General features: G+C 43.7%; 1 protein-coding gene across 4 annotated transcripts in view; it reads left to right on the top strand.

The window, feature by feature from the left end:
• Positions 1 to 70: 70 nt before the first annotated feature.
• Positions 71 to 13,737, top strand: part of FAM160A1 (family with sequence similarity 160 member A1) — a 229,704-nt gene continuing 216,037 nt past the window's right edge. For all 4 annotated transcript variants that reach the window (XM_019808859.2, XM_034661528.1, XM_019808854.2 and 1 more), the window contains exon 1: positions 71 to 390. The gene's annotated coding sequence lies outside the window, so the exon portion shown is untranslated. The remainder of the gene's footprint in view (positions 391 to 13,737) is intronic.

Genomic DNA, 13,737 nt, shown 5'->3' with positions numbered 1-13,737 from the left:
CCGGGGCGGGGCCGGGTGCGCGCTCCCCTGGGCCGCCCGGCAGGTTGGGCCCCGCCCCGGCTCGTCCCTCCCGCGCTCCCGAGAGCAGAGCTGGGAGGGGGGAGTGGTGGCGAGCCAGAGATCCGCGCGGCTCAGCCACCCGCTGACGCACGGTCGAAAAGTTGCGCTCAAACCCTCTCCCTCCTCCTACTTTCTTCTTAGGGCCTGGCTGTTTGTGGAGTTGGAACCGGGCGTGGAGGAGCCGACTCCCCACACCACCCGGTGCCCGGCGCGGGTGGCGGCTCGGGGGCCCGCGTCCCCAGGACGGCGGCACAAACTTTTTTGCTGTTTGGGGATACTTGTCCGGAGAGTCCCGCACTTTGAGGGAGGAGGAGCCGGATCCGCGGACAGGTACGTGGCATGCTGCTCTGAGCTTTGCGTTTGAGGGATTCTTTTATTTTAGGGGCTTAAGAGAGGGGGAGAGCAGACGGGTCCTTTCCTCGCATTCCCCCCGACTGGGCTGGAGGAGCAGGTATTGGCATGGGGGTTGAGCTGGAAATATCCCGAACATGATCGCTGCGTCCGGCCGCAGCACGGCGGGGAGGAGGTGGTTGCCGGAGCTGCGGGACCGGGCGTTACTCGGTGACTGACCCCGGGGGAGAGAGAGCCAGCTTGTTTTGACGGAAAGATGTCCTCGGGACTCTCCACCTCTTTCCTTGGTCCCTGAGGCCAGGGAGCGGGGGACCTACGGGAGGAACGGGCAGAGGCGGAGAGATCTAGGGGCTCAGTTTTCCTCTTCAAGCCACCTCGCTTGAACAGGAGACGGAGGTGGTGCCACTCTGGGGCTTGCAGTGTAAGGACAGACTTGTTGGGTGGCTGTTGCTCAATTTCATAAGGTCTCTAATGAAACTGCGTTCAAGTCGTGGTTGTTATTGATGGTGTGTGCCTGCGTGTCTGTCCGTCTCTCCCCCGCCCTGACTTCAACAAAGCTTCCTTGTTAACCCTGTTTTTGCTGGGGAATGGAACTAGCTGCCGTCCTGTTTCAAGCCCGGCCCGAGAGAGGTGTTGGTAGCCTCTGCAGTCTTGTTTGCTTGGAACTTTGGGAATCACGTGAGCTTTGTTTCACCTGCCTGAATCCATCGGTTCTTAACTGATCCAGCTTCCACCATTCAGTGAGTGCTGCAGCCTCCGCCATCCAGGGACGGGGAAATATCCCGGTTGGAGGAGGGAGCCCCAAACGGGGGAGAGACAGCCCTGGGGAGTAATAGCAAGCCGTCCGATTGGGCCCACCCGCAGGCTTATCTCTGGAAGGGCTCTGCTATCAAATTCATTTTATTAGGAAGTCATCTGCTCTCTGCTAATAGCCACAGCAGCCCTGATGAAATTATGTAGGTCATTAAAAAATAATTCCTGCTTAATCACCTTTATCCTGTTGATTAATGAGAGAAAAGATTTCCTCTCCTTAATGTACCATGCCTCTTGGCAGGGTCACCTGCGTGACCTCAAGTTCACTTGTACACCTGGCACTAGACAGGCTGTTGTCCCTGCCCAAACCTAGCATACCCCAGCTGAAGTCTACATTTGGAGAACATTAGTGGTCACCTCTGGACAGATATTATGCAGGAGATCCAGTCCATAAATTTTAATGCTGCATAGTTGTCGGCTTTAGATAACTTTTCAGATAATTAAAAGCTGGTTTCCTCCTTTAACTGCAGTTAATCCCTTTCCACAGAGCTCATAAGAATTGTGCCCCTGCTTGTCTTGAAATGCTTTAAGTTTGGGGTCCCATTTTTCGTTTGTCCTACAGCTTTAGGAACAGGATTAAATTGTGTGGGGTGGGTGAAAAGAGCAAAAGAAACTGAATCTCAGTGAACTAGATTCAGAGAGAAGTTTACAGTGGTCTCATAATTTAGGCCCAACTGCCCAGCTAGCTTCCTTCTTGCCACTCCACAGAGACACTATAGGTTGTATTACTTGTGATGTAGGCCTTCGAAGACTAGAAATCAAAGGACTGTTCGGAGTAGTGCCTCACTGGACAGTTCTGCATGATAATATCCCAAATTTGGCTCTGAACACTCTCTACAAAGTTCACAGGAAGCCAATAGATAATGTCTGCAAATCAGGAAGCAGATGTGCAAACAAATTATGTAGAAATAGGTACAAATTAGAAGAAACAAGAGTTCCCTGAGGAGTGACTTTTGAAATTTTGTTCTTGTATTACTTAAAATAAAATTTTGTTAAGGAAGCCGCTTCTCCCTGCAAATATAAAACAGAAGTGCTTTCTCAGATCCATGCTTCGGTGCTTGATCTTTATGCCGTGTACACGTTTCCTAGGGCAATACATGGGTCCACTGAAGAACTGGGCGCTCAGACTCTGGCCTTGCAACACGATTTCTATCTACTTCACTCTCTGTCTCAGCGACTTCCAGCTCTTAGCCTTGGTAGAGGAACGGTGCTCAAGAGTGACCAGTAATGTCAGGGATTTCATCTATAGGGATCTGATCTCTCAGTAAAGACGAATACTAAGAGTAACCTTCCTATAGTGCTTCATGACCAGCAAAGTGCTTTGACATGTACTGTATTTGTGCTTTGTGAGTTAACTATTTTGTAGTGAGGGCTGTTACATTTAGACTACATAGGAGGAAAGCGGATAAGATTCAGAGAAAATAAGGAACTTTTAGGTACACACTTCTGTCAACCTTTTAAAAGGAAAAGGCTAACAAAAAGGAAAAGGTAAATAATTCAGCCTGCAAAATTGAGTTGATTCAGGAGTGGCAGAGGAATTGCAATCAGGGACCGGCAAACGATGAAGTACCATAGGCAATTGGGGAGAACAAAGGAACAGTGCGTCCTTTTATAGAGGAAAGGAGGAAGTTGGGAGGGGTTTGTTTTGACCAAAAGTTCTTTGGAGGACAAAAGAGAGTCCTAAGTGTTGGTGGCTTGTCACTGGCTGCAGGTGAGGGCAGCCTGCTGTTGCTGGACGGAGAGGAAATCTTCCTTCTGGATTGTGCAAGCTGCGACCATGAGTGGTATGGGTGTCAGAGCCCTCCTTTTGTGGCTTCCCAACTGTAACTTTGAATTAGGTTTCTTTAACACATTTTCACATTTCCCTCTTTTGGTCAAGATCTTTCTTTAAGAGCATCCCTGATCAAGAATTGGGTCATCTGTTCCTTATTAGAAACACTTCTAGCCCTTGATGTGAGGAAGGACCTTTCCTGGGTGTCATGTCCCATGTCAAGGGAAGTGCCCAGATTAGAAACTGTTGAGGCCACATTTGAGTCGCGACGAGGGTAGAAAGGAGAGCTCTCAGGCATTTCCCATCTAAAGTCTCTATCTTGTCAAGGTTGTAAACACTGAAGATAATCTTGATGCATTGAGTCAGCATCACTTTACTGGGCACCGTTGTTTCTCCAAAGGTTTGACAGGCATCAGGTATAAAGCTTAAAAATGATGATATACGATAAGATGAGAGGAGCAAAGTAATGACCCCAGTTCGTGTGATAGTCCTAAACCAGGAGCCTACAGCTGAAGGTAGCTGGCCAGAGAGATCAAAGGCCCATGGATCGTCATGTGGAATTTGTTGTAGCCAATATGCTTGTTCCTTAATTTTATGTATTTGGGTGTCTACTTCTCCGGAGGAATTGATTCCTGTGCATCAGGTGCTTGCTATCACATTTGTTCATTGGTGTGCGTGCCTGGCATAGGGATAGGTGCCCTTCCAAAAGAGGCAAATCCTGAGTCCTGTATACTTCCTGGGAGTTCCTGGTGAAGGCAGAGGTGAAGGTTTAATGGGGAAGACCAATGAAAGGCTTCAGATTTATTGTGGATGTGCAGAGGCAGTTAGAAATTCGAGTAGGCATTGGCCTCCAGTCTGCCAGCTGTGTAAACATTCATAGACCCATTGAGAGGCCCCTTCTCCCCAAAGGTACAATCAGGTGGTGCATATAGGATTCGTGCTAGGGTTTGATTGTTAATAGTGCTGTTAATGGGGATTATTCAGTTGGTCCTTTCAAGCCAAGGTTTCAGTGGTGTTTGAGGAATAATTAGGGAGAAGTCCTCTTGTTCTGTGGACTTTGTTCTCGAAGGCCGTATAGAGAGGGGTTGTTCTGCTAGAGCAAGCGGACCTAAGGTAGTAGTGAGAACGGGCAACCGTATGGGTGGATTAGGTACGATTAGTTGTATTGAGAGTTAGGCCAGGGGAGAGATCAAAGCAAGGTACAGGAAAAGCTGGTTGTAGAAATGTGACTTGGTGACAGATATCCGGAGAGGTGCAGGTAGAGTTCGGGGTTGCAGTGGAGATGAAGAAGGTTGCTGTGAGGAAGACTGCAGGGTCAGGACTGTATAGGCAGATCCAACAGAATCTGAACATTCAGAAAGGTTTCCCCCTCTCGTGAGGAATTGGGAACTGTGAAGGAAGGCATTGTCTCCTCAGGATAGAGAAGGAGAAAATGGAGTAAGAAAAAGAAAGAATGAGGAGGGGGGAGGGGGACTGGGATAGGCTGGTGACGGGTATTAAGGAGGGCACGTATTGGAGCACTGGGTGTCATATACAAATAATGAATCATGGAACGCTACATCAAAAACTAAGGATATGCTATATGGTGACTAACAACATAATACAAAATTATTATAATAAAAAAAAAAGAAAGAAAAAGAAAGAATATTGGCCAGATCCCATCGTCTCAGGGAAAGCTGTCTGCTTCAGCTGTTGGCTCCTTCAGTTCCTGGAAATTTTCCGTTGGAGGTCAGCCAGTTGGTGTATGGGTCCAGTCAGGTTTGGGGGCTTTCTTTATATGAGACACCTGGATCCAGGAGTCTACTCCTTGCATTTTGGCTGCGCAAGGATTGGGCAGTAACACTTGACTAGGGCCTTTCCAGTGTGGTTGAAGAGTCTCTTTGGAGCATCTTTTCCAATGAACAAAATTCCCGGGTTGCAGGGTGTGGTGCTGGAGGTCTTCATCTCCTGGGAATGCACTGTGAAAAGATTGCTCTACTACAGCGTGATTATTTTCAAGGGAAGTAATTAGACATTTGCAATACTGAAGTGTATCTCCTTTTATTAGGTGCAGGTAAAAAGAGGTGGAAGCTAGATTTATGGGGCACCCAGTAAATATCTCAAAGGGTGAGAGTTTATGAGTTCCAAAGAGGATGGATCTGAGATTTAGAAGAACCAACCACCAAGGTATTTGGAGAGTTTCCACAAATTTTGCCGGTTGAGTTTTGATGATGTCGTTGGTTCATTTGAGTCGTCCTGAGGACTGAGGATGATAAGCACAGTGAAAATGCTGTAAAACTGGCCAAGCAGCACTGACTTGCCAGAATATTTGGCCAGTAAAATGGGTTCCCTGGTTGCTTTGGAGATCAGGAGGGGTTCCCTATGTATGGGTGATCTTTTCCTGTAGGATTTTAGCTCCTGAAGAGGCAGTAGTTGGTCTACCTGCAAAGGCTTTGACCCAGTGGAAAAGCATGCAAATCATTACCAAAACCTGTTTATATCCATAAGATGGAAGTAGCTGAATAAAGTCCATTTGCCAAACCTTGAATGGTTCATTAGGCAGTATAAAGTGCCCAGGAGCTGTGTAGACCGGTTTCCCAGGATTTTATTTTGGGCAGGTGGGACAAGTTAAGTAGGCATTTTCTGAAGCCTTGTTAATATTTCCCTACCACTATTGATTCATAAACATTATCATTTTATCTATAGGTCAATGGTTTAATGCATGTACAACAGTCAAAAGTGGGAATTTTGTTTGCTAGGACCGGCTTCTTATTTGGTCCAAACCAGAGGTTTCTCTTCGTACCCTACCAACAACCATCTGACTGCCAATATTGTCTTTCCTTTCTGGCGCTGATTGTTGGGTGTCTCTAGTCAGTTTCTCCACATTATCATCTGGAGGTGAGTTCCTTTGGACCATGACAGAGGTGTGACTTTTGGACCTTTGAAGGGAAGCATATTTTGCAGAAATGTTAGCAAGGTGATTTCCTTTAACTTTCTGAGAGTCAAGCTCAGAATGCTCTGGGATCGTAGTAATAGCCAAAGCAGCAGGTGAGACGGGCATCCAGTCATTTCTGGGGGAAAAAATGGTCTGTTTTTAATTTTGTCTCTGCTGGGATTAAGGAAGCCACGTTGTTGCCATGACATTTCAAAGTCGTGGGCCACTCCAAAGGTCTATCTACGGTCGGTATAAATGTTGGCAGTTTTGCCATCGGCTAGGCTACAGGCCCTCGTGTGTATAGTTTGTCCCATTGGGCTGAAGTAACCAAAGTTAAAAGTCCCACTTTAGTTACTTCCAAAGAAGTTGATAATGCACGCCCAGCATGATATTTACCATCTTCATTTTTCTCATAAGAACGATCAGTGAGCCATGAGGAGTCAGGGTTATTCAAAGGAGTTTTCTGTAAGTCATCACAGGGGGTCAGAGGGTGATCTGTTGGTATTGAACAGTCCTGGGGGGTTTCATCAGTGAAGGAGGGGAAAAGAGTAGCAGGGCGAAGGTTATTATGGTGAATTATTACAGTGATCTAAGGGGCACTCGACAGGAACATTTCGTAGGAAGTGAGACAGCTTACTAAGGGAGGTTACGACGAGAGTTAAGAGTTGAACTGCTTGTGGCACAAAGATGGTTAAAGGGGATGCCATGACGATTTCCTCAGTGGCCTTCACAAGAAGAGCAGTAGCAGGCCTAGCTCTGAGGCATGGGGATTACCCACAGGCCAGGATCTAGTTGTTGGTTGTAATATCCTATGGGCCGGTGGTGATCCCCATGCCTTTGGCTAAGTGCTCCAAGGGCACTTCCTTCTTCTTCAGATACAAAAAGCAAGAAAGGGAGTTGATAATTGGGGTGTCCAAAGGCAGGTTTTTGTTTTTGTTTTTTAAACTTTAGGATTTAAAAACTCATCCAGTCTTTCAGATGATAGGGTCAGGTTTAGTAGTTTTTAACAAGGTGTATACGGGTTGGGCCATCGGGGACACGTTTGGGATCCAGTTGCTGCAGTAGCCTGCCAGTATAAGCAAGCTCACAGCTGATGTTTGATTCTGGGCTTTGGGAAGTTCAGGGTGCCACAAAGCCTGTCTGGCTCTAGAGGCAGTCTTTGTTCTGAGACTAGATCTTCTGAATATCATACTTGAGTTTGTATACATTGTAATTTTTTCTTAGAGAATTGATGTCCCTTCTTGGCCAAGAGTTTTAGCAAAGGGATGCTATCTTCTTCTTCTTCTTCTTTTTTTTTTTTTAAATGATTTTTTATTATATTATGTTAGTCACCATACAGTACAGGGATGCTATCTTCTTGTGAGGAGGCTTGGGAAGGGGAGCGGAGAAGTAAGTCATTCACATATTGTATTAAAATGGAGACTCCAGGGACCTTAATATCATCTAGGTCAGCCCTTAAAGCTTATAAGAAATACGAGCTCTCAGTGAAACCCTGGGGCATTGCTATCCAGGTGTTTTGCTGTCCTTCCCAAGTAACGGGGGAAGGTATTGACTTGTTTTATCCACTGGGGAATTAGAAAAAGCACTACATATCTTAATCAGTAAAATTTGCTCTCAGGAGGGATGGAGGCTAATAAAGTGTGGGGGTTGGGGGCAACAGGTGACAACGTGGCTCAGAGGTCATGGACAAGCTTCCATTGTGGCCATTTTCTTCCTTCCCAGGCAAAATAGGAGTGTTGCGGGGACTGGTGTAAGGGATAATGAGACCCTGGGCCTTACAGTCTCTATTACTGAGTTAATGCCTTGAAGGCTCTCTTTATTTATATGGTATTGGTTAATTCAGGGGCGAGGTTTTGGGGGATCAGTTTGAATCTTAATAGGAGATACACTGTGGATTCTGTCAATATTAGTAGAGGATTTTGACCATAAGGAGGATGGTAGCTGATCTAATAGGGACAGATAATTAATGTCATGGTATTAGCTGCAATGCTGCTAGGGATGGAGCAAATTAAAGATGATAAAGGGTCATTTGATTCACTTAGTTGGCTATTTTGGTTGCTGTTTTACAAATTCTAGAATTGTTTCCCCTTGTCAGGAGAAAGAAATTCCTGCACCACCTTTTTCTAAGAAATCTTGGCTCAAAAAATGAGTAGTGGTGGGGGGACTAAGGAGAAAAGGGTGACTCTTAAAGAGAAAAGGGTCTCTTAAAGGGTCTAAGCAAAAGGGTTAGGTGTAGAGATAGGAACCTGTTGAGGTTTATTAGAGACCCCCACTCTTTGAACTGCTTTAGTACTTGGAGGCGGGGCTGTTTAATGGGATGAGCACTGAGAACGTAGCTCTGGTGTCATTAAGGACAGAGAAAGATTCATTCCTAATCTGGAGAATGGTTTCTCCAAGTCGATGGAGGGGAAGGATTGGTAAAAGCCCTTAGAGTTCCTTGGAGTCTGTCATTTGGGATTAGGAGGACACTGGTAAGGATGGTTGGAAGGCTGAGGGCACCTGGAACATTTAAGTTTGTAGCAGTCTTTCTTCCAGTGTCCTGGCGTTTTGCAATAATGGTAGAGATCAGGAAGCTTTTGGTTTTGTTTAGAGGCCTCCATTTGTTGGGGTTAAAAATTAAGGATTTCCATGGTCTTTCTTTTTAGTTGAATCATCTTGGGCAGGAGAGCTGGTTTGCTAAAATAACTAAGTCTGGAGTCGACATAGGTTCCCTTTTCATCCTTGTCTTTTTAGCGGAAAAGATATATCAGAGTTCAGCCCATTAATGAATGGAGTTAAAGCTTACCCGAGTGGATTTAACATCCAAAGGAAGATCAGAGTTTTCTTTAAAAAAAAAATTTCGAGCTGGCTATAGTAATCATGCGTGGGCTCATTGGACTTCTGGGTACAAGCCTGAATCTTATTCCAATTAACTGACTTTGGGAAAGTCCTAGAAATTTGCCAAATGAAGTAGTTTGGTTATTCCCTGAGCCTAAGCGTAAAATTAGGCAGTGGGGTTTCTCTGTCCCCAGGTTGTAATTCTAAAGACTTTTGGGGATCATTCCACTTGGCGGTTTCATCCAGTGTTGGGCCTGGCCTTCACTGACAAGCATATGGCCTAGCTGATGTAAGTCAGAGAAGCCAGGTTTGTAAGTTTGAATGACCATATGAAATTCCTCAGCAAATCTGTGGGGATCCTTAGTTACTTTGGGAAAATCTTTGACCATGGCTTTTAGTTCAGCTTTAGTCTGGGGAACATAAGAAATTAAGTGCTTCACATTTGGTTCCTCATAGGGTCTGATTTTAAATCAGATTTTAATAGGTTTGTGGGAAGAGGTGGGGAGAGGATTGGAGAAATAGGGAAGTGGTGAGGGGATTGGAATGAGGAAAGTAGAGGATATAGAGGAGATTAGGACAGTACAGAGGGAAAGGGGAAGCTGGCATTGGAGACAAAGAGGACAGGGGAGGGGAAAAAGGCCTCAGAGGCTTTCTTGTCTTCTTTTGATTATTTGTTCACCTCAGTTAATTTAGAAGTGGTATTTTGTAAAAAGGCGATTTTAGAATCTTGGATATGTTTAGAAGCCTCCAGGTACCAACTAAAATAGGAATCCCATTCAGTCTGTTTAATTTTAGAGCTGCAGTCTTCTAATTTGGCTGTGAAAAAAGCAGGTAAGGAGAGGTTGAAAGTTCCTCATAATGGCCACTGGAGATCTAAATTATCTTTGGACAAATTATATTTGGACTTGTCCAAATGCTCATGGGGGGCAGAACCATAGTTTTTGAACATAAAACCAATCAGGGTCACAGAAGGAGGACCTCTTGAGAGATTTAGAGGATTGGGATTCCATACTTCAAAACCAGAGGTTCAGGGACCCCCTGGGTGGTTCAGTCAGTTTAGTGGCCGACTCTTGGTTTTAGCTCAGGTCCTGATCTCATGGGTTGTGGGATGGAGACTGGCATCGGGCTCTGCCCTCAGTGGGGAGTCTGCTTGAAAGATTCTCTCCTCTGCCCCTCCCCCTACTCTCCCTCTCCCTCACTCTTTCTCTCTCTCAAATAAATAAATCTTAAAAACAAAATAAAACAAAACCAGAGGTTCAGGAAACAGATGAGTACTTACCAAAAAGATGATGACTTTAAGAAAACAGATCCCGAGTAAAGTCAGGGAGATTAACCAAAAGAAGGGAGCTTGAATCCAAGAGGAGATATACTGAATTGAAAGGAAGAAGACAACTCATGGAAGTGGAGAGTACAAGGGGGTCGAGTGGGTTCCACACACGGTTCCGGGGGTCATTAGTTTCTCAGGGATTCTTCTCCTTCAGTTCCCACTTCTGACACCATGTAATGTCAACCTTTTAAAAGAAAAAAGGTAAACTATTCAGCTAGCAAAATTGAGCTTATTTGGGAATAGCAGAAAAATTGCAATTTGGGACAAGCAAACTATGGTGAACCACAGGCAGGTCCAGAGAACAAAGGAGGAGGGCATCCTTTTTTTTTTTTTTTTTTAAAGGGGTGGTGGGATAGAAGGGGGGAGAGAGAGAGAATCTTAAGCAGGTTGCATGCTTAGCGTGGAGCCCTACTCGGGGCTTGATCTCACAACCCTGAGATCATGACCTGAACTGAAATCAAGAGTTGGGTGCTCAACTGACTGAGACATCTAGGTACCCCCAGGGCGTCCTTTTATAGAGGAAAGGAGGAAGTCAGGAGGGGTTTTGTTTTGAATAAAAGTTCATTGGAGGAAAATGAGAGTTTAAAGTAGTGGTGACTTTTCTTTGGCTACAGGCAAGGACAGTTTACTGTTGCTGGGCTGAGAGGAAGCTGTCCTTCTTCTGGATTACCCAAGCTGTGACCACGAATGGTACATGTATCAGAGCTCTCCTTTCATGGCTTCCCAACACCAATTTTGAGTTAGGTTTCCTTAACTCATTTTCATACTTTCTTCCTCAGACCCAAATCCAGGGTTTCTAATACAGAGGCCAAGCTTTTAATTTTTTGCCTACTACATTTTGTGAAGTGTTTGGATGTGAAATGAGATCTTATTTATTAACCAAAACATGACCTCATTGGGGACAGGACAGTATGTAAATATGTACACACATATATGTGTATGTAATTTTTATATTGTTTACATCTCAACAGTATGTCTGGGCCTAGGGATGTGGGGTAGGTGAATAAATGCCCCAATAGATTGAGAAAAGAACTTTTGATAATGTCTAAAATTGAAAAAGAAATCAGGAAATACTAATGTAAGTGTGTGATTTACAAATGTGGAAGTAATTGCCGGAAGAAACACCTTCAAGGGTTGAAGGAGCTACTTTTGGGGAGTAGAATTCAGGAGTGGAGAGGAGCCACACGGGAGTCTACTGTTTTTGGCTACGTACCTTACGACTTTGAAGTACCTTATGTTCTATGATGTGTGCCGGTATATAATTAAAAAAAAAAAATCCTTTGGCCAGGATAATATAAAGGTGTGTTTTCAGAATTTTAGAGCTGAAAGGACTATAGAGATTGTTTATGCCCAGTTTTTTCATTTTGCAGGTGAGGAAATTGAGATAAGGGAGTTCAAATGTTTGTCAAGGTCCCATGACTGTGAGGACAGACCTCTCCTAGTGCAAGTTCATACCCCTCTTCAGGCAGGTGGAAAATTTCCCCGTGCTTGTCATTTCTCAGTTACTTTTTAGGTGATTCTCTTTTCTGTTTTTATCTAGTTTTTACAACGTTTGAATAGGTTATGGAACCGTGGATTCAAGAGTAGTTATCTCTAACTCCTCATATTTCCATTATGAAGAAGCTTCAAATATCTTTAGAGTCTGTAAACTCTGTATCCTTTTTATTAATTCTGTAATAACTTTTAATTAGAACTAGAGATACTTAATGCAGTTGGTCTACAACTGTTTAGGAATCCAGTTGAATTTGATAAGTACTGGAATTTGGGCTAAACTTCTATCCTGAGACGCTATGATGAACAGGAGATGCTCAGAGGGCTTTTCCAGTATCTATGTGTGTTGCTTAATTTTGAAGTTCTAAGAATAAGGATATAACTTTTCTAAAAGATTGAGAGAGATGGATGTTACTTTATTTTATTTTTATTTTAAAGATTTTATTTATTTGACAGAGAGACTGAGTGCACAAGCAGGGGAAGCGGCAGGCAGAGGCAGAGGGAGAAGCAGACTCCTTGCTGAGCAGGGAGTCCGATGTGGGGCTCGATCCCAGTACCCCAAGACCATGACCTGAGCCGAAGGCAGATGCTTAAGTGACTGAGACACCCAGGCACCCCAATGGATGTTATTTTAGAGCAATTATAGAAAAGTTTTGGGGCGCCTGGCTGGCACATTTAGTTGAATGTCCGACTCTTGGTTTCAGCTCAGGTCGTGATCTCAGACTCATGAGTTCAAGCCCCGTGTGGGGCTCCGCACGCTGAGCTTGGAGTCTGCTTCAGATTCTGTCTCCCTCTGCCCCTCCTGCTCATGCTCTCTCTAAAATAAATAAATCTTAAAAAAAATTTTTTTTAACACCCTACATTTTCTCTTTATCCTAAGTTCTCCTACTTCCCCTCGAAGTACATCAGTAACTTAAAACTTTTTCTGATTATACACATAATACATATTATTCAACATTCAAACATTATAGAAATATGTCATGTTGAAATATAAAGTGCATGGTAATCTTATATTCTGGAGAAACTGCCATATGGTTTTTCCTCAAAATTTATCTTCATATTAAAATATTATTGTGATAATCAGTACATGAGTATTACTAAACAACTTTCAACTTAGTTTTTATTTTTAGCTTAATAGATCTTAAGAGTGTTTCCATGACTGTACATACAGAGCATTCTTTTTTTTTTTTTTTAAAGATTTTTTTTATTTATTTGACAGAGATAGAGACAGCCAGAGAGAGAGGGAACACAAGCAGGGGGAGTGGGAGAGGAAGAAGCAGGCTCATAGCGGAGGAGCCCGATGTGGGGCTCGATCCCACAACGCTGGGATCACGCCCTGAGCAGAAGGCAGACGCCCAACCACTGTGCCACCCAGGCGCCCCCATACAGAGCATTCTGACTGTATAATATTACATCACAGGTTATTTAAACAGTTTCCTGTTGTTGGAAATTTGGGTTGTTCCCCATTTTTCTATATTAAGACCAGTGCTTTAGAGAACATTCTTAAAGTACACCTGAGTGTTTTTTGTAGGAAAGTTTTGTGAAAGTCAAGGACAAGAAAATATTAAATTTCTCTCATTTATACTTCCTGTAATAGGTTCCTCTATTTAAAATTATATTAGTACTTTTTTCCTTAATGTGTAAGACTGAAGATGGAAATGATCAATACGTGATCAGACACTGATGAGGTCGTAGTAGCGAAGGCTCTGAGCTTTTAGGTGTATCTTGCCTCATTTCCTCACATTTCAGGTTCTTTTTGGTTTTAATATTTTCCCCAAGAGAAGATAGTAATTGATAACAGCTATAAAAATACCCTGCAGTTGGTGGATGAGCTGCTAATTAGTTTTTATGGAGCACAGGTTTTTTTTTTTTTTCCCCAAACATTTTCTTAAGAACATTATTCTAGGACATGCCTTTAAGGAGTTCAGAGGATCCACTAGGTTTTGTAGACTGGAGTGAATATCTTTTAGCTCTTCTTGTGTTGCTAAAGTTTACCTTTGTTGAAATATTGGTAATGGGTCAATTTTAAGATCTTTAGGTTTATAGAAAGCGCCAGGAATGGATTTTACTTTTCTGTGTGTGATAAATGTGAAATAAGATACTTTGGCTAAATTTCATGACTCAGGGTCATTGAAGCAGGAACATTTCAGGAATTCCTGTGGCAAAGTTTTTATTGACTATCTTAGAGAACAG

Source organism: Ailuropoda melanoleuca, chromosome 5 (genome assembly GCF_002007445.2).
Source record: "Ailuropoda melanoleuca isolate Jingjing chromosome 5, ASM200744v2, whole genome shotgun sequence".
NCBI classification, from domain to species: domain Eukaryota; kingdom Metazoa; phylum Chordata; class Mammalia; order Carnivora; family Ursidae; genus Ailuropoda; species Ailuropoda melanoleuca.
Note: the sequence above shows the minus strand (reverse complement) of the source record. Positions and strands in the feature narration are given on the sequence as shown.